The sequence below is a fragment of the Polyodon spathula genome, chromosome 11, assembly GCF_017654505.1.
Source record: "Polyodon spathula isolate WHYD16114869_AA chromosome 11, ASM1765450v1, whole genome shotgun sequence".
Classification (NCBI taxonomy): Eukaryota; Metazoa; Chordata; class Actinopteri; order Acipenseriformes; family Polyodontidae; genus Polyodon; species Polyodon spathula.
The window spans coordinates 37,044,659-37,069,468 of record NC_054544.1 but is presented as its reverse complement, the minus strand read 5'-3'; the positions used below and the strand labels follow the sequence as shown (position 1 = coordinate 37,069,468).

At 35.3% G+C, this 24,810-nt stretch overlaps 1 pseudogene; it reads left to right on the top strand.

The window, feature by feature from the left end:
- Window positions 1–2,936: 2,936 nt before the first annotated feature.
- LOC121323476 overlaps window positions 2,937–24,810 on the top strand; it is a 32,103-nt pseudogene continuing 10,229 nt past the window's right edge.

Here is a 24,810-nt window from a genome sequence, read left to right as displayed (position 1 = left end):
GTAATGTAAATGGCCCAGTCAGAGCCCTGACCTAAATCCAATTGAAGATTTGTGGCATGACTTGAAGATTGTTGTCCATCAACGCTCCCCAAGTTACTTGACAGAGCTTGACAGTTTTGTAAATAAGAATGGTCAAATATTGGCAAATGTAGGAGTGCAAAGTTGGTAGAGACCTATCCCAACAGACTCACGGCTGTAATTGCTGCCAAAGGTGCTTCCACCAAGTATTAACTCGGAGGGGGGTGGAGACTTAACCAATTATGATCTTTCAGTTTTGTATTTTTAACATATACATTTATTCTCAATAAAAACTTTTTTTCCCTTAACAGTGTGGAGTATGGTGTGTAGATAAGTGGGGAAAAAAATTATCATTTAAATGCATGAAACTCCGAGGCACTGACACAACAAAATGTGAAAAAAGTTCAAGGGGGTGTAGATTTTCTATAGGCACTGTATATGTAAGAAAGTACAATGATTAAACAGTTAGGAGTGGGGGAGGGGGAAGAATAACTCTGCGTAGGAATGCAATTTAAGTTGACTTGCGTTGATTTTTAATTTTTGACATTGCAATAAATAAATAAATAAATAAATCCTTGACAAAAGTTCGGGACTTTGGGCTTCTCCGACTGTGGTATATTGAACTGCATAAAACATACATGCCAGTCCCTATATGGCCTGATGCATTGGAAGAAAATCCCAATATTTATCATATGTAATTCTTCACCACTAGTCTAGGGCAGTGAAATCTTAGTTAAGCAGTAGGAATTGGACTATAGTACACCCCTGCCTGTCTGTAGACTACTGTAGCTGCTTGGGGGGGGGGGATATTTTAAACACCCCCAAAGTACAAAAGCAGAGTTATGCTTCCATAGAGGAGTAAAGAAACATCTCACAGGAGATATTGAAGTCCCTGAAGTTGTAAAAATAGTGCCTGTAAATTTCTTATGTATTGATAGGCATTTTGACAGTACTAAATAGATTTATTCAGCAAACAAATGAAACTGTTTCTGTGTAGCTCAGATTTATAAGGAAAACAGTAAAACTAAATCTTCATTTTTGTATTTTAAGAAAAATTAAAAGCTAATATTATACGTTATTCAAGATTATGTATCTTTCAGTCATGCAATGCAAGCTTTTATCTTGGGTGCTGAGACACCAAAGTCCTAGCACTACAATAAGCCTCCTTTTTATGGACTCCTATACATATATACTGAGCATCAAAAGAAACTTATCACTTGTATATGTGCATCAAAAGAAACGTATCACTTATATTTGGGCATCAAAAGAAACTTATCAGTTATATTTGGATAAAATTCACTAGATGTGATCAAAAAATGACAAACTCTGTTTTGGAGCAGGTGCACTGACTTTTTATTGTGATGATTAACAGTTGACATCACAAAGATGCTGCAAAATGATCTGTCAATCTTGGGCAGGTGTTGTGACTCTTGGTTGCCCAGTTTGTGGCCTGTCATTGACAGCGTGTGTCTGGTTATACTGTCTCTCCAGGTTTGAAATTGCTGGCTGTGAGCACTTAAAACGGCGAACCACAGTATGCTGCCCTAGTCCAGCCTCCACATGCCGATTGCATGAAGGCGCTGCTGTCTTGACAGACGTGGCATATTGCTTTTTTTCTGTGATTTTCTTTATTGCTTTTATTCAAGCTTGCAATTCAACTGCCAAAATCACTCCATATCCAGTGTCCAATCAACTGTCTCACTAATTAGGTGATTAAGTGCATATGCTTCAGTCATAGTCACTCAAGCGTGTCATGGTCAAGGATGAATGATCAAGTGATTAAAAAGAAACCAAAAGCATTTCGTCAATGTACTTCATTTATATACCTCTTTTTTTTCAAAAATGAATGTGATAATAGTGATGTTTCTTTCGATGCTCTATATATATATATATATATTATATATATATATATATATATATATATATATATATATATATATATAGTAAAAGAAACATTTAGTTGCAAAATGTTATAGTTGTAGCTATAGCTGAGATATAGTTTGGATTTTCCTTCAGTTTTATTCTGTTGTAACTTAAAGTTGTTTGCCAACAAAACACCAAACATAAGAACTGTAAACAAGTTATCCCTTTTTAAAAACTAATTTAGGTCATATAGTCATTTAAATTGTCTAGCCTGTCCTTAGATATACATCTTGTCCAATTTACAGTTGCTTGTTTGCTTTTTTTAAAGAATTAAAGGCTTTTTCCTAGCCTTTAGCATTTATTTATAGATAAACTGAACTGTGACAGTTCAAAAAAGCTTGATAGTTAGCCAAGACACTTCTGCTATTTTGTTATCTTAGACTATGTTAAAGTGTAAACCAATAAAATAATATAAAAAACTATTGATGTGATGGGAGTTCTAGAGTTGAACAACTTTCATATTCAATGCAATTTAATCTATCAAATCAAACAGCAGGTTGACTCTTTTCCATGACATTGCATTTCTTATCTAAATATTTAATAATATTATATTTATTTCACTCATAAGGTTTGGCCATCCTAATGAACATTTATGGATTATTCTCTACATATTCAACACAATCGAATGACTGGACGAATGACACTATTACAGGTTAGGGCAAGTTGATTCAGAGGTTTAAACATACTTTAATTTCCATATATGGTACATAGTTATATAGACAATTATTTGGACTTCTCATTCGTAGAATAACGACAGATCTTTCATGAGTTGATGGACATGGTGTTCAATGCAGTAACTCTACTAAGGGATGAGTCGGTTGCCCAGGTAACCACTCTCAGGGTCCTTGTGCTTTCCCATGACTGTTGCTGAACAGTTGCACACAACTTGACTTGTATAGCTCACATGATCACATATATTTGCATACTTTACAAACTAGGGGACTTAAAAACGTTCATTTAAATTCTCATTTTTTATAGGAATTGTAAGTGTATCTATGGGTTCTTCATCTGAAAGAGGATCTGACTGTAGTGATAAGAAGTCAAGTAAACCTTCAATGGACACAAGACCTAAAACAAGCAAAGGTCATGCAGTGAAAAATGAAATCGCAATAGATGATGTCAAAGCAGCAGGCAATGAAGTGTTTCAAGAAGAACAACTTAAACAGGAGGCCCAAACGGAGCAGGTGTGTGAAACCCAAGAAAAGAAAGCAGGAGTGTGAGGACAGAAAAAAGAAGCAAAGCATGTATCATCAGATCAGCCCTTCCTGCCTGCCCTGCCTCGCATTCCTCTTAGAAGTCTGGTGGATGTAGAAACGAAGTTAGTCTATGAAGACAAGCAGAACATTGCACTCCAGTTCATGAAGTCTCAAGTCTCTTCAAAGTCACAATTAATGTGAAACCGCTGAAGTAGTAGCCTCTCAGAGTGCACCTAGTCTCAGTCTTCTGCCTCAGATTGACAAATGGCTTCAAGTAGCCTTAAAGAATAAGTATTTAATGGCAGCAAGTCGGTTCACAAGAGCACTCAAGGTGCTTGTTATTTATATCAAATTAATCCAATGTTATTTTTCTAAAGCAATGGGATTTCTTCTGTTTTAAATAATGGATTTTGTTGTAATTTTTTATACTCATTGATCGGGACTCGAGCAGTCTACACAAAATGTATATATTAAGACCATTCTTTTTGTGTGTTTTTTTTTTTTTATAAAACATTATTTTATTGTGTACTTTTCTGTTTTGTACATCACATCCTTTTCTTTTATATGATAAACACCCCTGTGTCTCTACAGAGTTTCCAAACATGAGTTCTCTCTAAGCATAAGTACAACATATGCTCTATGTGGTCTTAAGCTGTTGTTTTATTGCTCTCAAAATAGGGCTTTTAGCGTTTAAACATTTAAATGTTAGTCAAGTTTTAAATGCTTTACTGGTGTCAGAATTATGCAGGTCAGACGTTGTACTTATACAGCAGTATCTGTAGAGTCAAGTCTAATTTATTTGATTTTCAAATTCAATACAAATTATTTTCCATCTTCCCACAAAAATGTTGCAGTAAAAAAGGTGCCAGCACTATTGGGTAGCTTCTCTTTATGTTAACAACAACATATGGTTTCTAATTCTTAAACCATAAACAGGCCTACGAGATTCTTGTAATAATGATGAATAGCACAGGATTCAGGCTTCCGAGGGCATCACATCGATAGGACAGTTCTTGTGAGGATCAATTTAATCATGTGGAGCTAGCATGTGGCAGTCACACAAGTCTGACATGGTTACTGAATGGCTGAAAAAGATCAACACATATGGTAAAATGTATATTAGATAAACCATGCTCATATGTGTTGACTAAGTCTCTTGACTTTATATTATTATTATTATTATTATTATTATTATTATTATTATTATTATTATTATACGATGGATAAAACCAAATATGCATAGTGAAATAAGAAGTTTCGAGCTATAATTTCATCCTCAGGGAGATCAAAAGGGGTAATGCAGGCCCTAACTACTCTCTCTTCTCAGTACTCTTCCTCTGTTCCTAGGTTCTTCAGGAAGATTAGGAGCCTGCAATCTCTGTCATAAGAAATACGTTTTGAAATCTGACTTATTTGTGGTCCCGTTTAGAGCCAGCGCAGCAGTCCTGCTGCTTCATAAATCTTGTTTTAATATCACAGACTTCATGTACAAATGAGCCCCACCTACAATTTGCCCATGCATATAATTAAGGCTTGACACGCCTTAAAATACATGACTAATGAGCGGCAGAGTGCATTAACTTGCCAAAACTGTCATGATTAATGCTATCGCAAACGCTTGATACATGACCCCCAATATGTATTAATTGAAACCTTGCTAATTCTCTAACCAGGTATATTAAATAAAGTGTCAGGGTTCAAAAAGTATATTTATAAATGGCCTTTACCTAAAATTTGGAGTTTATTAAAAAAAAACTTAAAAGGCCAACAGACATGGCACATTATTTTTTTAGGCTAGTGTTGATTATGTTGATGGGGGCAGGCTGTTGATTCATTTATTGTTGCCTAGTTACAAGAGCCTTGTAAAAAAACTACAAGGATCAATAGAGATGGTTGCATAATTAGTCTAAATGTGAAACAATATTAGCGCTAGCTGAACAGTTATTATTTAAGGTTAATTTGTTTTGTGCACAGTTGCCAATAAATCATTGGGCAAAAACCAATAATCTCAAAAACTTACATTCAGTAATGAGAACCCCCAGCACTGGCCCTGCAGTTCTGTTTACACAAGATAGCACAAATAATTTAGCAAAATTCTGCATTTGGGGCTCCTGTTAACCTTGCTGCTGAATTGTGATATTTTGCTTCTTAGAAACCCCCTTTCAGGCAGACTATGAAGATGTCTCCAAGGTTGCCGGCTTCATCGAATCTAAACTTGTCATCTGCTACTTGCGAATGGAAAGACCTGACTTGGCTCTTAATCATTCCCACAGGCAAAGATGATTAGATATATAAAAAAGGCTTGGTTAAGTTTCTATACCTAAAGGAAACTCCTTGGCAATAATATAGTGGGCAAAAGCTAGATAGTTGAGCACAGCAGTTGAAGGTTAGAGCACATACTGTACAATATCGAATCAATTATGCAACACCCAGTAGAGTATTACTGCAATGACATGAATGCTAAACTAAAAATAAATAAATTATTAAAACCATATATAGATAGAGAGAGATAGGGAGAGGGGGCTCATACAGTGGCAGGGGAGGAGTAATCTCCTAGCAGTGACTGAATCCCTCTGCTAAATGTTATTCAAGTTAACATTATACAGAAAACAAGTATTTTTGATTGTAGATCAGTTTTCTTCATTGAATATGCTTGTGCTGTATGGTGATATAACCACTAATATGATTGGCTGTAAGTGGGCACATATGGCAGATGCTGTTTAACAGATGCTGCACCCAGAAGCTCCTTATCAAGATTGGATGCACTCACAATTGGCATCCAGACAGAGAGTTGAACAGAACTTCTGTGCACAGTTGAACCTAGGTAGATGTAGAGTAGGTAGAGAATAGCGTAAGCTGCTGTTTGGGAGATTTGTTGCCTGGCTGGTAATGCAATTATTGTTGGATATTATTTTCTATCTTTAAAAAAAAAATGGGTACAGTAAAAAAAAAAGTGCCAATACTAATGGGTATCTTCTCTTCATGTTAGTGATGCCTAAAGTCTATATAATTAACACAATGAATGTGTAAGAAATGGTATAGAGATTTAGCTTTATATGTGTTGAAATGATGGCACATATTTAATTACCAGTGCACATCAATACTTTAATACTTAATGCCAAAAGGTATATTGCAAGTCAATTTTACAAGGCTGGGTGGAGATTGAGATACCCTTAGATCGCACTCTGTTGTTTTCATTTACAGATATTATGCTTGTAGAGAGAAGTACAGCTAGATTACACCATGCCAGTTTAAAAACTGTAACTGGTCAGATGCTTTTTCTTATCTCCAGAAATTTGTTTAATTAGGCCCCCCTGTTATATATATATATATAATACAATGTGTGTGTGTGTGTGTGTGTATATGTGTGTATATGCATACATATAATATATGATTATTATTATTTTGGATTATTAATTAATTTTGTATTCCTCTTACTGTATTATTTTATTTTCTGGAAAACAAATAAAAAACAATTGTTAAAAAAGGGAAGAAAACAAACATGCCAAAACTTTTGTGACATCAGAGAGCTTAAAAGCTTATACACAGGGGTTGGTCAAAACAACAGAAACACCTGCCATATGTACCTCACTCTTGTGTAAATGGGTCAGGCCTCGCAATACATGTTAATTTGTTGTGCAAATAAGTGTTTAATATAAGTGTTTGGGGGCTACAGTACTTCCTATCATGTTTGAGAGTGTATTTCTCTCACACTCTTTGCCGTGTCATTGAACAAAGCTGTGAGCTTGACAGTTTTATGGCAGGTGTTTGTGTAGTTGGATAAAACAAAATATGCAAAAACTCAGTGCAGAGCTGTTTTGTAGTTATAAGTAAATACGTTGTTTTGAGTGTCTCTTATTGCAGAACCGGAGCTGACTCTTCTAAAAAGAGATGCTACACACAATGTATTAACTTACAATATTTTAAATCCCAAAAACAGATGTTATACTTGGGAACTACTATTGAAGATAAAAATGTGTGTTTGTTTATTTTTTTGTTATTGTGTCATAAGTTCCATTGTGTGGCTTGACAACTGTACACAGAATAAGGTGTACTTTACAATTTCATATTTAAATTCAGATGCATACTGTGTTGCAACTGTAGAACTGTTCTAGCAAATTCTATCAGTCTTTTTTTTCAAAACCCCTCAGCTCTGTAAAGAACTGTGAAAAGAATCAATACATTTTACTTCTAATTGTCCCTGTTTTCTGTTAATTATTTTTGGAAAGAATATCGATGTGGTACATTTTTCATTAAACCTGAGGGGGGAAAGATAAGGGATAACCACTGTATTATTTTTTTTAACAAATGTTGTCACATACCAAAATGAAAATGCCAGAGCCCAACTTGAAATATTGGCAAAACACCTTTATTTTGCTAGCTGAGTGATTGACATTGACATTTTGTTAGTTTATAATGAAGAATAAAAAGTAAAAATGATTTATGTTTGCTTTAGTTTTCATTACATACAGGTTGGACATACTAATAAACAAAACCTCAGGGATAAGTGCTTCCTTCCTCATGCCTGCATTGTTCATATTAATAAATACTGTACATAACATAAAATGAAAACTGCTATTTGTATTTGACTTTTTCCAAAGTTTATTTTATGAGAGAAAGTGGCACAAATGATCATTTGAAGAATATAAATGCAAGGGCCCACACGATTACCATCATTCTGTCTTGCTCTCTATTTTTATATATATATATATATATATATATATATATATATATATATATATATACTATGCTCCAAAGATATATGTTTAGTGAAATGTCTGCCATTAAAATGGCTGGTGGATTAATGAGTATACTTATTCAGACCTCCTGAAGACTCTACTCACACTGTGATAATTGTTTCCATTAGAATGAAGTAGGAAGGCCATCATCATTCAGTTGTATGACCTTAGTCAGAAAACAATTTATTCCATGTTTATTTTTCTGCATAAAAAACCCAAAATTTCTTTAATACCAATGCTTGTTAATCTCAAGATAAAATGACTGTTCATAACAAGTGTACATAAGAAAACCAGTCAGATGTGTTGCCATTTTTATAACTGAGGAAGGGATCTTCAAATGACAGATATTTACCAGCCGAAAGACATCCTCGATCACCCATAGCACAGTAGACAAAGCATTGTCACTTTAAAAAAAAAAAAAATGTGTTTAGAAATAAAGGGCAATATTTTCAAAGCGTTTAATTCAGTCTTCAGTAAACTCCTATTTTTTACTGAGAAGAAACTTGAGTGCTTTTTTAAGTTTGTTCTAGTTTTGTAAAATCAGCTGGTTGTGTTGATAGGTTTGGTTCATTTTGCATGATTACATTGGACAATAAAATCACACGTTTCATATATATATTTTTTTGAGCTATAAAGAGCTATAAAATTGCCTATGACAGCAATACATTTGTTCTCTTCCAAATTCATTTGAAACGCCGTCGCTGAAGTAATAAGGAAGTCTCCAAATTTTTTAATCAATATTTAAACATGCCAGATCCCTAACAGAAGCTGACATTTTAAGGACTGCTGTTGGAGTACTGTGTGTTTTAGCCATTCTAGTTTAGGAAGTAAAGGGTTTTTAAAGCAACAAACATTAAAGTCGTAATATTTAATTATTATCATTTAAGTTCTGTATAGTCTGTTTATGTACATTTAAAAATCTGCAACTGCAAGCATACTCAACAAATATCAAAAATAGGGTTGCCCACATTGTCCAACAGATAACACAGCAATAACAATCCATCCGTGATGTGAACAGAAAAGCCAGAGGTTTAGTTATGTTTTTTGTTTTTTGTTTTGTTTTTTTGCAGTGATTTACAGGACAGATAACAAACCTCAATGCACTAGAGCAGGCATTTTGAAAAGCGCTTCGAAGCAGACTTTAAAATTAAGTGTGAAACGTCGTTAGGATGTGAACAATGAAAAGAAAGATGACAGGTCCATTATTTAAACAGTTATAGCAGCACGCAGGAATGTGGAACGCTGTATTTCTCGGGACCCCGCTACTTATTCTTTAAACTGATCCTTGTATTTTCTGTATGAAAGATTTTTTTTTTTTTTTTACTAAATTGTTTGGTTCAACCATATCGGTTAGTCCAAACTCCTAAACTCTATTTCACCAGGATAGATCCATTCTTTTTTCATTCAGATGTTACAAATTAAACATGCATTACTTCCAACATCATGTATTACAATTGCAAGAGACATGTAGACATTCAAACATCTTGGTTCAGATGTGAATTAAATAAACAAACTGAAGTATGCAGTTAAGTTGTACTGTCAATGTCTTTAAGCTTCTTACAAGTAGGCTCATTATAGTGTCAGCATTATGCATTCCAAATGTTTTTTGTTACAGGAGCATACACCTAAATCTAGTCGATTACCAGCATCACCTTCGTCAGGCAAGTGTGTTCAGATTATTGGCACCTTACTCTGAGGCTGCAAGGTAGGAAATGACTCTTTGTTTTATTTCTTTTTTATTAATGTCCTGATAAGTCTGAGAGGAGATAATGCTTCACTTGACAGCTAAAAGTTCATTAAAGATGAAATACAAACTAACCCAGTACAAACTAACTGCCCTGTGCTGAAAGTATGGCCAGTTATATATTGACTAATTCCAAAAAAGACTCCAGGTTGCCTAATTGCCATTACTATATTGAATAAAAGAAAATGTTGAGAAGAATTGTTTTTTACATATTCTTTTTTATAGTGTAAAAAAAAAAATAGGCTGACATGTAGAACATTTTCCCAGATTCGTTGCAAATTGAAAGAAGAATGAGAAGGGCACTGGAAGCAAGTATCTTGTCTATAGAATAATTAGCTTCATGATTATGTTGCCATTTTACTTCCCTTTTATGAGATAAGAAATCTTTTTTTTTCCAATTAAAGCTGTCTGCTCCATCAGTGTTAATATGCAATATATTCCTGTTTTGATTGCATTATATGATTATATATTTAACATGTAAAAGTGCCTTTAAAGGGGATCGACTGTGCTCCATACGATGTATAAATTAAATTAACAACACAGTTGAATACTGGTCCTCAGGGATCATAATTTTTATCCAAATTAACCACGCTGTGCTGTTATTGCACCCTAAGATTTACATACTGTAGCGAACACTACAGAATGATTAAAATGTTTGATAGGAGTAGAACCCTTTACAATTAATGTTTGGTTAAAGCAAATGCCTGATCTGGTAATGGCCACTGAAGACCCTGACATCTAAATACCATTGCTATTAAATTCATGAACCTGCTCTAACACAGATCTCTTTTTTTCCCTTGTTAATTATATTTAGTGATGTTAATAAAGTGAGGGGGGGGGGGGGGGGGGGGGGGGGGGCAATAATTTTAGTGGACTAGGAAAAAAGAAACACAAGCAGGATTAATCTACGCTAGTGGGTTATGGTGGTATTATATATTTTGATGTTTAGATCATTATAATAGACTTATCAAAAATCTCATAATAACAGATTTACCCATTCTATAATAGCACCAATGTTTGTTTGTTTTTTAAATGTTTTGGTGGTCAGTTGCAAAATATAATGGTTGTTCCTAATAATTTCTGAAAATGCAACCAATCAGAAACTTAAAAAAAAAAAAAAAAAAAAAAAAAAAAAAAGGAACCCAGCCTAGCTATGAAGACAGTAATGTTTGAAATGTTTCATACAGGAACTAGACGGCGTAGAATTTGAGCAAACATTTGGTCAAATATATCCATGATTTTAAAAAAGTTACAGTTTTCATTGAGAATATTTCATTTCAATGTGTATCTCATGGCTATGTCTTTCTAATCACTGCTGTCCAAACAAAGTTACATTTCATCTGCGTTTTAAGATTTATAAAAGAAGATACTTTCTTTGTACAGTATTTCTCAAAACAGTTCAAATGACCTGTGCTGGCTAAATCTTTAGCTTCTTGGAAGCATTAGATATTCATTGTGGGCTGGGGTCTGTCACTGTTACACTGCATTGACAAGTACTTGTAATGCCTAGAAGATATATGGCTTCCTCTCAGATATGGCCAAACTGCAATAAAAGCACCAGTGCATTAACATGTTCATTATATTCTTCCACTATCATCATTGTCAACAGTTGTGGTGATAATCATGTTTTTACACCCCTTAACAGATGGCCTTATTACAGAAAATTGAGTTCGTTTGAGTTTATTACAGAAAAAGGAGCTTCGTTCAGCTATCAGTGGCGTGGCATATTGTATTTTGAATGTTTAACTCAATAACTCAGGCTTTCTTTCTTACAGTTCATTTGAAAGATTCTGGAGTGCTAATAGATAAATTGTAGATTGTTGAATTGTAACCTCACGATTTACTCAAACTAAAATTATATAAAAGGGCAGTATACTGGCAATGCCATTTAAATATTTTACACTGTTGTTTTTTTTTTTTTTTTTTTTTTTTGAGCAGTTGTGCTTTTATTCTCAAACAATTAAAATCTGTTGTGTACCTTAGTACAACACCAATTGTATGATATACATTGTGTCATACCAGGACCACTGTGCCATGCACATTAATACAGTGTCATTATTCTGTACTACACGACAGATGACCGCAGTACTTTCAGTTAGAACGTCTAGCTTTAAAAAAAAAAAAAGCAAAGAAAACCATTGAAAAGAATCTGCAAGTTAGAGCTTTAAAATGTGTATAATGACAATAAAGGCACAGTTTGCTAGTTTCTTATCACAATAGAACCCTGATTATTGAGCTTGTATCTTCATGACTCGGTCAACTACCAGATGGTAGTGCTGTCTAATCAGGATTCTGTTGCTTACTGGGTAGTATTAGGTACATTTGAGTCATTCAAATACATACACACTGTAAAGGAAAATATAATAAGACATATCATTTTTTTTTACCAACAGAAAATATTACAGGATGAATCATAATATGTCTATGGTAACCCACATCTCTAGAGTGACTTCTGGTATAAGATTCCACCAGCTGATAGTACATTCATTTTCAAAAGTAGCTTCCGTCCAGCATAGAATATAATACCTTCAGCCTTTTTTTTTTTTTTCAGTTGCATTCCATAATTGTATGTCACATTCTAAAGCATACACTTTTCCTCTAATGAAACTATTCACAAAAGGGCCTACTGCTGGTCGTTCTGCTATTATCTTGATATGAGGTCCCCTGTTTAGAAATAGCTCTGAAGCCTGGAGCAGCTCCGGTTTTTTCGTTTGACATGTATCTCATTGTTCTACACCCCCATGTGACCAGAGCAAGAGCAATAACAGAAACTTTAAAATTGACTCAACTCCCTCACTGCACATTGACTTTAACTTTGTCATATTGACTGCCACTTCTGGCATAAAGGTGATTTATTTTTAAAGATACAGGTAAAAAAAAAAAAAAAAGATAGCAGTGCTAGAACAGATGTCAGAGGACCTCAGCAGCACTCATTGTCCATCTTGTCACTGAAGTAGTACAGGATATCATGGGAGTTATAGACTGTTGTACCCCTTAGCCTGAGGATGTGTGAAAAGGGCATTGGATGATCAGTGTACAATGCAGGTTATTTTTCTAGCCTTATGCGTGTGTACTGCCACAGCAGTGCCATCACAGGGTTATAAATGACATTAAAACAATCTCTGGTTCTGTTCTGTTCAGTGAAGATAATCATTCAAGTCTGCATTATAACATAGGTACATACATATCAAAGCTGTATAAGATTCTTTCTGTTCAGGTTATTTATTAATGTGTGTTGTCAATCAAGGAGTACTCATAGGGGTTGATTTTGGCACTTTCAAACATGTTGGTTTTCTTGGTTGCTGTTGTTGTTTCCTGATTTCAATGAGACTAAAAAATACAGTTGTACCAAACAAAACAGCTGTAATTAATGAAAAAAAAACTAAGCAATGAAAGTATGCTAGTTCAGTGATGTAAACATTTTAACCTCTAACATATGTATTGCTGGACAAAATAGTGATTCACCATAGGGTTTGTATAAGTCTAATACAGGCAGTCCACGCGCTTACGACAAAATTGGTCCCTGAAAGTAGTTTGTAAGTCGAGGCACATTTTCCCATAGGAACAATGTTATAAGTTGGGGTTACATTCCTGACTCTTTGGCCAGATAATATAGTTTTACAAAAATGACCCGTTATATTGGAAGGTGTCCATGTTAGGGGGAGCATGTAGTTGCACGTATCCAGAACGACTCCATTGCGATCAACTGTGTGACGGCCCTTGATTGGAGAAAACATGGCGACGGGTTGATTGCAGGGAGGAGGTTGAGGGTAAAAAGGGGAAGCAGCTACGTCAGTACGCCACTTTGCGCTGAACAAACCTAACCTGACGGCCGGAGCCTGTAGTTTGTTGTTTTCTTCTTATGTGTGTTTTTTGTGTTACAGAGGAGAATTGAGTGCCCCGGAGCCCTTTGCTACCAAGCCAGCAATCACCCCAGAGCACTTCACTGCACAAACACAACGTCATCTTGCACCACGGTCCCCGGAATGGAGCACCGACTATTTCGTGCACCGAGAATGTTGGACCGAGCAAGTCCATCGGACTATTGTTTTATAATTCTTATTTTTGGGCCTGCAAGCTTGCTGTGTACCCCCTAATACCATTGCTGGTTAAGGGGTGGATTATTTTGTTATTATCATTAAAATACATGGACTGTTTTTGGGAGAAATACTGCGTGGACATTATTTTTATTTACTGCACCACTTACACCTGACGACACTCCTGTAATAATATTAACAATATGTTGTTGCTAGTCAAAACATACGTGCCCAGTGGACAGAGATTATGGTCCAAACAGGTTACACTTTAAACCATATTTATCTCTAACTTTCATTGAGTTAGCGACCTTGTGGTCTTAAATTGCCCACTTCCAAGTACGAGACATGTAATCTCCTCCAGAAGTTACGAGACAGCACAATCCATGGTCCCTTCCGATACTGTCAGATATCCACACCGATTGGAAGCATTGGTTTTCTGTTCTCCCCAATAAATCTCAGTGGATCTGTAGACACAGATTTGGTAACTGTGGTGACCACGGATTGCATGCAGTGCCATCACAATCCATCTTTCCTTCCTTTCTGAATGGCTGCTGCTGAATTGGAGGCAGTTGGATGAAAAATACTGACTAATTACCAGGATTGTCTTCAGCTGACCCCCAGGCAGTGAATTAGATGGGGATGGAAGACCAAGACTTCTAATCAGTATTGACCAGCTTTGGCAAAAACCATGGACTGAGCTATCTTGGTCCGAAGTATAAAAAACTTGGACCTAGTAGGTGGCGATTAAGGCCTGAAGGGTGCTATCTCAATGAATTAAACTTTATTAATTATTCTCTATTTGCAGTCCAATTTCACTTAGTATGCCAATACAATTATTCAAATACGTTTATAGGTGGTGATTTCCCAGGCATTCCTATAGACCGTTTCAGAACAAATTAATCGGTATTAAAAAAAAAATTTAAATTTTTTAAATTTTATATATATATATATAAATAAAATCAAAACAAAAAAGCTACTTAATATGCTGGCAAAATCAATTTTCTTTGACAGAAATCTATCCTGACATAATGCAAAACAAAATAGTTAAAAACTAAAAAATCTTTAAATTTTTGCTCAGCAGAATTGCTCAGAATTCTCATTGTAATGTATTCATATTTCAAAGCAATGCCACAGGCTTGTGTTTTCATGCAGTTGTGCACTGCTAGGCTATTGCTATTGAATTGCCGTGCTGTATATGCAATCGCCTTGATTTATCTTAGTATTACTGGGTCTGCGCTTGTGAATGCCCCTTCTGAATGATTGTTAGGGTGAATATCATAAACAAGCCTGAAATGACTGGGTTCAAATTAGCAAGAGGGCAATGACTATAAAAGAGCACATCTGGAATAATGCTTTGAAAATGTTATAAAGAAACATGGTTCTCTTCTGTTCCGTGTGTGCCTACCCTCGAGTTTTCCGTGGCAAAAGGATATTGCATCCTGATGGAGAGTTCCCTGATTCTGTCTGCATATTGTGTCCTTGTCATTAGGAGTGCCATGATTGCTGACTACATGTACTGGCTATCTGGAGGCAGTGAACAATGTATAAGCAAGCTCATCAAACTGTATTGGCAGGTGAGAATTGATGGCTGCAGAAGTGAGGTGGGGCCCGTCTCACAATCAGAACCCAAATGAAGGATTATTGCCTAAAAGACTGCCGACTGAGGTAGCTCTTAGCATATCAATCAACTGGAACACTGCATAGCAGTAAACTTTTTATAATGAACTAGGTGGGATTCCACATTACTGTGATTTCCATAGAGGCTGCAAAGCTTAACACCTTGATTCCCAGTCTGCTTTATCTGTTCTATACCACAACAATGTATATATTTCTTGGTAAATACATTTAAATAAAAGACAAACTAACTAACACGGCCAATCACACCAGTGTACTCTATCAAAGGATTGTGCTCATGGATCCCGTCATAGTCAGAAGGTTGGTTTCTAGGGTTTTGATGGAATGCTTTGTTAAAATAGGTGTTTTACACATTTGCAAATCAATGCAACAAATTTTGCACAAGGTATAAGGATCTGAACAAGAAAACATGCAGTAAAAACAGTATGTGTGCTGCAAGCTTGCACACATAAAAATGTTTTGGTTGTAAAATGTGTATCATTCAGTGGCTTATTGAGTTAATGCTGTACTAGTCTGCTTTTGTGAAAAATCTGTATTGAAAATAAGTTGATTGCATTTCTGTTTTTACTTGACACCCAGAAATAATATTGTGTGAAATCTTAGTCTGATGTTTCATTATGGAAATGGAGGAAAAACTAACTCCTCATTTAATTTTTCTTCTTGAAAGCCCAAGCACGCGATTGCAATCTGTCACAACTCTTATATGTAGCATATGCACTGCCATTTCAAGATTGCTTTCTACCATGCAACAATTGGACTGATATGAACATGATAAAGTGATTTAGCTTTCCCATTACTGAACTTGCAGAGCAAAATCTGTGGTATGGTATTGCACAATATACTGTATGAAATCAGGACAGCAAGTAACATCAATTAAATATTTGCGTGGATTAGTTGATTCTTCAACCCAGAAATAATGAAATTCATGTTGGTTTCCCTAGTGATAACAGGAGCTATGCTTGGCGGTTTGTCATGGTGGGTGAGAGAATAACAGTTGTGTCCTGAAAAATAGCATTTCAATGGCAATATTAGATTTGAGTGTGAAAGGTTTTGCTTTGTGGAGAAAAGTGACAGCACATTTATTGTTTGCTACGAGCCACTGAATAATGTCATTTATAACTTGTTCTTCTTTTTAAGTCCTACTATGAGACAGTGCAGGGTTATCAAGACCACACATTTACACAGACCACAGCCAATTTCTTCTGATTCTATGATAAAGAAACAATAATAAAGGGCCCCGTAGCCTAGCAGTTTTAGATTCATGGTTCTGTTTCTCTAACCAGACACCCACACAGGTCAAACTAAATGAATTAGATGTGTCGCTTTAAGGGCTAACGCAATAATTAACGAGACCAGCACATCCTATTAAATTTCATAGTATACTAGTTGTTTGCTTATTGTGTCTGAATAGCTGTTGTGAATTCCCAACCACCGAAGGACAAATGCCAGAGTTCTTTTTGTCTTTCCTCACAAACTGAGGGTTTTGACTCATTTCAAAATTAAACTAAAAATAAAAAAAAAAATATTTAAGCGATGCTTGCTGACTGTATATTCTTGTTTAAATTGAAACTGGTTTAAAACAGCACAAGCATAATAAAGTGTTTGATCTTGCATATCAATCTGATTCTTTCAAATGTACTAAAACTCCATGTTTGCAATATTTCTAATAAATAAATAAATAAATAAATAAAGTTTTGAGCAGGTGCCCATTAAGAAGCTTGTTCCAAGTTGTGCTTGAAAAATGGTCAGGACTGAATACTTTCACTAATGCTGTGACTACATCAGCTCCACATTCATATTTGAGATGTCATTTATTTTAAGAATACTGTAACCACATCAGCTTTACATTCATGTTGTTTGAAATGTCATTATTGCCAGGAGAAATCAATAGAGAAGAATTGCATTATGGCTTAACATCTATTTTGCATGGAACAAGACAAGCTTAACTGGAGCATTATCTTGATTTTTAAACAACAGGTCTGCTGTCTATATTCAGCACTTTGATACCTTTAGTGTTTCATGACTAGTCCATCTGTTCATTTGCTGTCAAATTACCATCTGTAATGAGGGAATCCCCTGCTCACAAAAATGACCCTTCCCCCAATAATCTGCCATGAAAAAAATCTGTGCCCCTTTACTTCTGTACTGCAACATAAATATAATGCTCTGCCCATACAAGATTTACTGCATGACTGAACGAAGCAGGGTACAATATATTAAAGAATGAATGATATATACTGTTTCATGTTGTAATACTGGGCTGATAGTAAAACACAATTCAGTAACAGAGGGTGAAATGAGATTGCCAGATATGCTATGGCTCATTCATTTAGATTTTGACTAATTTGATCCCAAGAACCAGAAGTGTAAGGTTAGGGTTATGGGCTTATTAATAAACAGGAGAGAATAGCACCCCTTTGAATGATCATTATATTTAAATAAACGCGGTGTATGTTTAATTATTTTAAATTAAAAATGACTGAAGAACAGCAGCTCCCTATTAATCATCAGGAAGAAATATAGAATACATGATTTCCTATAACAACTCTCTTTTTCTGTCATGACAATATAATTTATACCTATGGGTTTTTACCAGCATCGTTTATATTATTTCAGCATTTCTGCAGACCAAATTGGGCTAGGAGTCTGCATTAGTATTGTAATAAAGATCTGTAAATCTTCACAAATTGGAAGTATAGCCTTTTTTTTCCTTGAACTTAGTTTCATAAAAGAATAATTGGATTAGGGATTTGCAGCACTTTGAATTATTCTCGCACTTTTTTCTATTGCAAGGCAATGTTGGAAGAGGCCATTACTAAGGTAAATGCCTTCTCTGTCATGTACACACCATGTACTGTGAAACCCACAGTGAACAGCATTGAAAAAGCCAAGGATATTTTCAGAAAACAGCATCCTAGTCTTAAGTAAGCTGGTTACAATTCCAAGGTGTTTATTTATTAATTTAAAATTTTATTTTTTAGAGCATCTAGTTTGTAGGTCTTTAATGAGTTAAAGGTTGCTCTCCCCGACTTGAGAGACATTCCAAGTGACAGGTCATAAATTACAAAGCCCTCACGCTTGTGAGCGGAGATGTGGAATGTGTCACTTACCTGCTTTCAGCTTTTGTGTATGTATTGGCAGCAGGAGTCAAAGGCACACACATTCATGCTGGTTACAGATGACTTAGTCAGTTTCTTTTATTAATCTTTACAGAAAATCCATGGTCTTACACGAAATGCATATCTATGTTGCTAAACCAATCAGTGACCGTTCTGTGGTAGCCTAATGTTTCAAATGAATTGAACAGCTCCAGCAGAAAACTTTCCATAAAAACAATGTTAGAACAGGACGATTTCGAACCAAGTATAATTTGACATTTTGACTGACACATGAACGTTCTTATTTTGCAACAGTGATTGATCAAATTGAGGTCATATTGTGTAAAGCCTCCTGGAACACCAGGAAAAGTACCGGTAAAAGAAAACTCAAAACAAAACAATCAGGATCAAATGTAGACTAATGGGATGATAAGACAGATCGTTGTCTGACTGGTGGATCCAAACATGAAGTTTTTAGTGCTCAGCAAGTCTTTTAATCAATAGAGGGTATTACAACCTATAAATTACTGTGTATCTTAAGGTGACCTAGTTCAAGGGTCATAGTGAAAATGTAACATGTTCAAGGGACCATCAATAACTCCCAGTGGTGTGAAATGATTGAAATTGTACATCATGCTCGGTAAGAAACTGAGGTCAGCTGGCGCATTTGCAATTGAACTCATGCAGTGTTGTATTGAATTTGAGAAACATATTGTGAGAAATCTATTCTGTGTTCTAATAAATATGTCTTCTTAGAAACCTTCTCTAGCTTTTGTTGTGTAATGTTGTAGTAACTGTTGTTCATTGCTTGCCCCAGGCTACAAACTGGCGTTTGCCTGTCTCTCAACAAAACATGATAACCCTTGGATTCAAGAAGCAAGAAGACGGGTGATTCTTAGAAAAACTAATAACTAGAAAGTGTCTGACTTTTACAAGTATGATCAATGAAAACCAAATAAACTTTCAAATAAATAAATCTGAACATATATTATATGATATTATATTATTATATTTCCTTTTTATTGACACTAGCAATCTTATTGGCTAATACAGTGTCACATAACCAAAAATAGTTAGTGCTACTGCCCACAAACTGACCAAAAATTACTCTAACATAGAATAATCAAAGAACTGTTGCCCTTTGACATTTAATAAAATACATTTTCTTCAGTTTTCACCTTTATATAGTTCAAAACTGTTCCCCTAAAAAAAAAAAAGTATTCAATCTCAGAGGTCTATCTCAGTGGTGTGTCTCGTCATTATTATCAATAATCTTCCAGTGCCTTTTGACTAAAGAAAAAAATGAATTCTGCATGACATGTATCGAAGATTGAATTTAGATCACAATAGAATTATTTTTCCTTTTTTCTAACATGCATACTCTGTACCACGTGTTGTTTTTTTCACCTCATTGACGCAATCTCCTGAAGTTAGCTTGCCCTTCTGGGGTTCATCCCTCCAAGTAAAGCACATAATATTTAGAACAAAGCATAAGGAAAAGGAAAACAAATGAAAGTGTGACTACCTTACGAATTTCAATTTGCTGGCAGTAAATAAGCAATGGGTCTAATAGTGGGAATAGCTACTTACTGTGAACTCAGTTATACAATCCCTGAAGAGGATTTTTATTTATTTCTTTGTGTGTGTGTTATAGTACTAGAAACAAGAAGCATAAAACAGGCTTATACTTTCTAGTATATACTGTACATAGAGAGTTAAACCAAAAGTAAGATTTCATTTTTTTGTTGTTTTCCAGGGAGTAAAGCACCATTTTGTCCACTTACAACAGAAGGAACTGAGTGGAGCTTTGAAACTGGAGGAAAACAGATCCTGCCAGTGTTAGATTTTATTAAGTACACAAAGTTAGCCGTGGGTATATTCACTTATACAAAATTTTATGGAAGCTCACATTCTTGATTAAGAGGTGTGGTAATGCCAGACAGGATACGTAACCATTCAACAGAAATAGAAACAAGTTATGTCATGTTACTTTACACAGTGTTAACCTTGTTTCTCAGGTAAACAGCCATTGCCATTTAAAGTTTTGACCTCCTTTGTATCACTGCAGCTACTGTAAGTCAAGTTGCAGGATGCAATACAGCTTGACAAATGGCTTATATTGTTTAGACCTGGCATGCTTTCAAAAGAAAACAAATCTAAGCTGCTTTGCTAAACTGTTTTGAACTCACAAAAAAAAAATGTTTTAAGCTACAAAAAAAAATCAGTGTTTAATGGGTACAATGAGTATTGCAAAATGGCCACCAAAATACATAACTGATGCAACAAAAAACTGTTCCATTTATAAATCTGGATTAGCATAGGCGTAGGAACAGTGGGGGCCAAGGGGGGCCAGGACCCAGCAATATTTTGTTTTTGGGGGCCAGATTATCTTTTTCACTTGCAAGGATCGTCTTGAAGATGGTTGCCTGGCAACAGTTCAATGAAGAGCTAAGGTATGTATGCTACTATTTTTTTTTAAGAGGGGAATATTTAGACTTAGCATTAGCCTACATGTAAGCCCCTTGCAAACTAACAATAAATAGCTCTGAAAATGTTTGTTTAATTTTAAATGACCATAATATTTATTTTTTATTTTTTGCATGATATTTCAGAAGATGTTATGAGTCTAATTTATTAATCAAGTTACTGTCACCGCAGAATTCCTTAGTTTTTTTCTTTGCTGAGTAAGTCATCATTATTATGGCGCCTTATCCTTGGCGACTTCCAGGGTTTTTCAAGCATTCAAATTATTATAAGAACATAAGAACATAAGAAAGTTTACAAACGAGAGGAGGCCATTCGGCCCATCTTGCTCGTTTGGTTGTTAGTAGTTTATTGATCCCAAAATCTCATCAAGCAGCTTCTTGAAGGATCCCAGGGTGTCAGCTTCAATAACATTACTGGGGAGTTGATTCCAGACCCTCACAATTCTCTGTGTAAAAAAGTGCCTCCTATTTTCTGTTCTGAATGCCCCTTTGTCTAATCTCCATTTGTGACCCCTGGTCCTTGTTTCTTTTTTCAGGCTGAAAAAGTCCCTTGGGTCGACACTGTCAATACCTTTTAGAATTTTAAATGCTTGAATTAGGTCGCCACGTAGTCTTCTTTGTTCAAGACTGAACAGATTCAATTCTTTTAGCCTGTCTGCATATGACATGCCTTTCAAGCCCGGAATAATTCTGGTCACTCTTCTTTGCACTCTTTCTAGAGCAGCAATATCTTTTTTATAGCGAGGTGACCAGAACTGCACACAATATTCAAGATGAGGTCTTACTAGTGCATTGTACAGTTTTAACATTACTTCCCTTGATTTAAATTCACTACTTTTCACAACTTTTCACAATGTATCCGAGCATCTTGTTAGCCTTTTTTTTATAGCTTCCCCACTGTCTAGATGAAGACATTTCTGAGTCAACAAAAACTCATAGGTCTTTTTCATAGATTCCTTCTCCAATTTCAGTATCTCCCATATGATATTTATAACGTACATTTTTATTTCCTGCGTGCAGTACCTTACACTTTTCTGTATTAAATGTCATTTGCCATGTGTCTGCCCAGTTCTGAATGTTGTCTAGATCATTTTGAATGACCTTTGCTGCTGCAACAGTGTTTGCCACTCCTCCTACTTTTGTGTCGTCTGCAAATTTAACAAGTTTGCTTACTATACCAGAATCTAAATCATTAATGTAGATTAGGAATTTCCTTGAATCACAACGGCGTTCAGTTTGAGAATTAATCTTTTATGCAGGACTTTGTCAAAAGCTTTCTGGAAATCTAAATAAACCATGTCATATGCTTTGCAATTATTCATTATCGATGTTGCATCCTCAAAAAAATCAAGCAAGTTAGTTAGACACGATCTCCCTTTTCTAAAACCATGTTGACTGTCTCCCAGGACCCTGTTACCATATAGGTAATTTTCCATTTTGGATCTTATTATAGTTTCCATAAGTTTGCATATAATAGAAGTCAGGCTTACTGGTCTGTAGTTACCTGGTTCAGTTTTGTTTCCCTTTTTGTGGATCGGTATTACGTTTGCAATTTTCCAGTCTGTCGGTACCACCCCTGTGTCAAGAGACTGCTGCATGATCTTGGTTAGCGGTTTGTAAATTACTTCTTTCATTTCTTTGAGTACTACTGAGAGGATCTCATCCGGCCCAGGGGATTTGTTTATTTTAAGAGCTCCTAGTTCCTTTAACACTTCTGCCTCAGTTATGCTAAAGTTATTTAAAACTGGATAGGAACTGGATGACATGTGGGGCATGTTGTCAGTATCTTCCTTTGTAAAAACTTGTGAAAAGTAATCATTTAATATATTTGCTTTTTTTTCTTCATCTACAATTTTGCCATTTGTATCTCTTAAACATTTAATCTCCTCTTTGAATGTTCGCTTGCTGTTGTAATATTAGAAAAACATTTTGGAATTGGTTTTAGCTCCCTTAGCAATGTTCATTTCTTTAAACATATTTTTCTTATTTTTCATTCAATTTCTTTCTGTACTAATTTCAATATTAAATGCCTGAAACAAATTTTAAAAATGTAATCAGGTTGATCATTACATTTTAGAAACTGCGAGTAATTATATCATTTCATACATACAGATAACTGAAATGTGGCCCAGTAGCAAAGAGGCAGAGGCGTGGAGCAACAAACCTTGTTTAGCTTTGGCATTAAACGCACACTAAGAAGCATCAACACCTACTTGAGGACGGCCTTGACTCAACAGCACCTGAACCACTTTATTCTGTTGCATGTATGACAGATATTGCCAGTATGTTTGTCAGTGTAAATGAGAGGAGACACAACTTTTTTGGTTAACTTTGATTTTTTTAAAATAATTTTGAAATCTGCACCCCCCCCCCCCCCCCCCCCCCCCCCCAATGTCAAACATCTTCCTACGCCTATGGTTAGGTCTTCTTCATAGCAACTAGAACTCTATAAAGTCACAGGTTTTCAAGTAGAACAGGAGATTTACAGGAATTGTATTTCTTTCTACACTGTAACGTAGGAACATTGGGACTATACTTTTTATACTATCTGCTTACTGTTATTCTTTGTATTTCATTAAATTATTCAAAACATTACCTTAATTGGAGCTTAATAGTCACATAGCAAAACAAAAGCAATTACAAAACCAGCGTCAATTTTTTAAAATTCGTTTTTAGTTATCATTGCAGTTTCATTTACACACTCGATGACAATCAAACACCCTAATGAGTAACATTATGGATATACAGAAGCTTCTTTTAAATATTCAGTAAATTGGGCTGAAGCTTCGTTAAATGTTCTTTTAGCTATTAATTACACCCAAAATAGGTCTTTCATTAATACCATGAAACCTGAATTAAAGAAAATTCTTTATTGGGTTTACAAGCTGCCAACAGCAGGTTTTGTCGGATGTAGTTTTGTGTAAGCATGAATACAGGGGCCGGTCCAAACACTTTGGAAACATTGTTCAATAGTAGGACATACTTTCTTATAAATATTCCCTCTCATGACTGATTCAGTTGTTCTACAAATGGCATCCTCAACTTATATGTACACACTGGAGCACTGGAGTTGTTCCATGAATGGGGATGGCCCTCGATTAGTTTCAAAACGGTCTTGCGCGATCCACAAGAGCAGATAGCTTTATTATTTAACTAATGAAGAGGTTGCTGTACAGGCAAAATCCAGTCCACTGCATGTTTTTCTGTTTCACAAGCCTTGCATGGCTCTATGACTGGTGACAGACAGGAGCAAGTGAGCAGTGTGTTTGCCACGTCCATTGGTTGTGTGCAGCATTAATTACTCTGCCTCCATCTTACTAAAATAAAATAAAAATAATACTAATTTGTAAACTCGTTATAGTTTTCATTAAGGTATAGTGGACCTCTATAACGATTTAGAAAGAATAATGCAATTTTAATGAATGTGAGAATGGCAATTCTGTGGTAAAATAAGATTATTAAACAAAACAAACAAAAAAAGCTGAAATATGACAAGAAGGGAGTTGAATAAAAGGATATACTTGCCTTAAGGATTATTGTAAAGTAGAGGATTTATTTAAAAAAATAAACCAAATTATTATTATTAACTATAATTTATAATAGTAAGGCAACTTCATTTGAAACAAGAGGTTTCTCATACCTGCATCAAACTGGGAAGTCGCTGCTCCCATTGGCAACCAGAAATAAAACAAAGTCGCAGATCACTGTGTGTTGATTTGAAGATGGCAGAGATGTACATGGTTGATCCTTGATTGCTTATTCCTGTTGTATTTGTTCTCATGCGTTTTCAGCTTTAATCAGTGGATGGTCTGTGTTCACTGGGTTATATCAGTGATTTTGTTCCACTAAAAATGCAGGGCGAATTTTAAAATGATTTTCAAATCAGATGGCATATGGAAATGTAGCATTAGAGTTTATAGGATATAAAGTATTC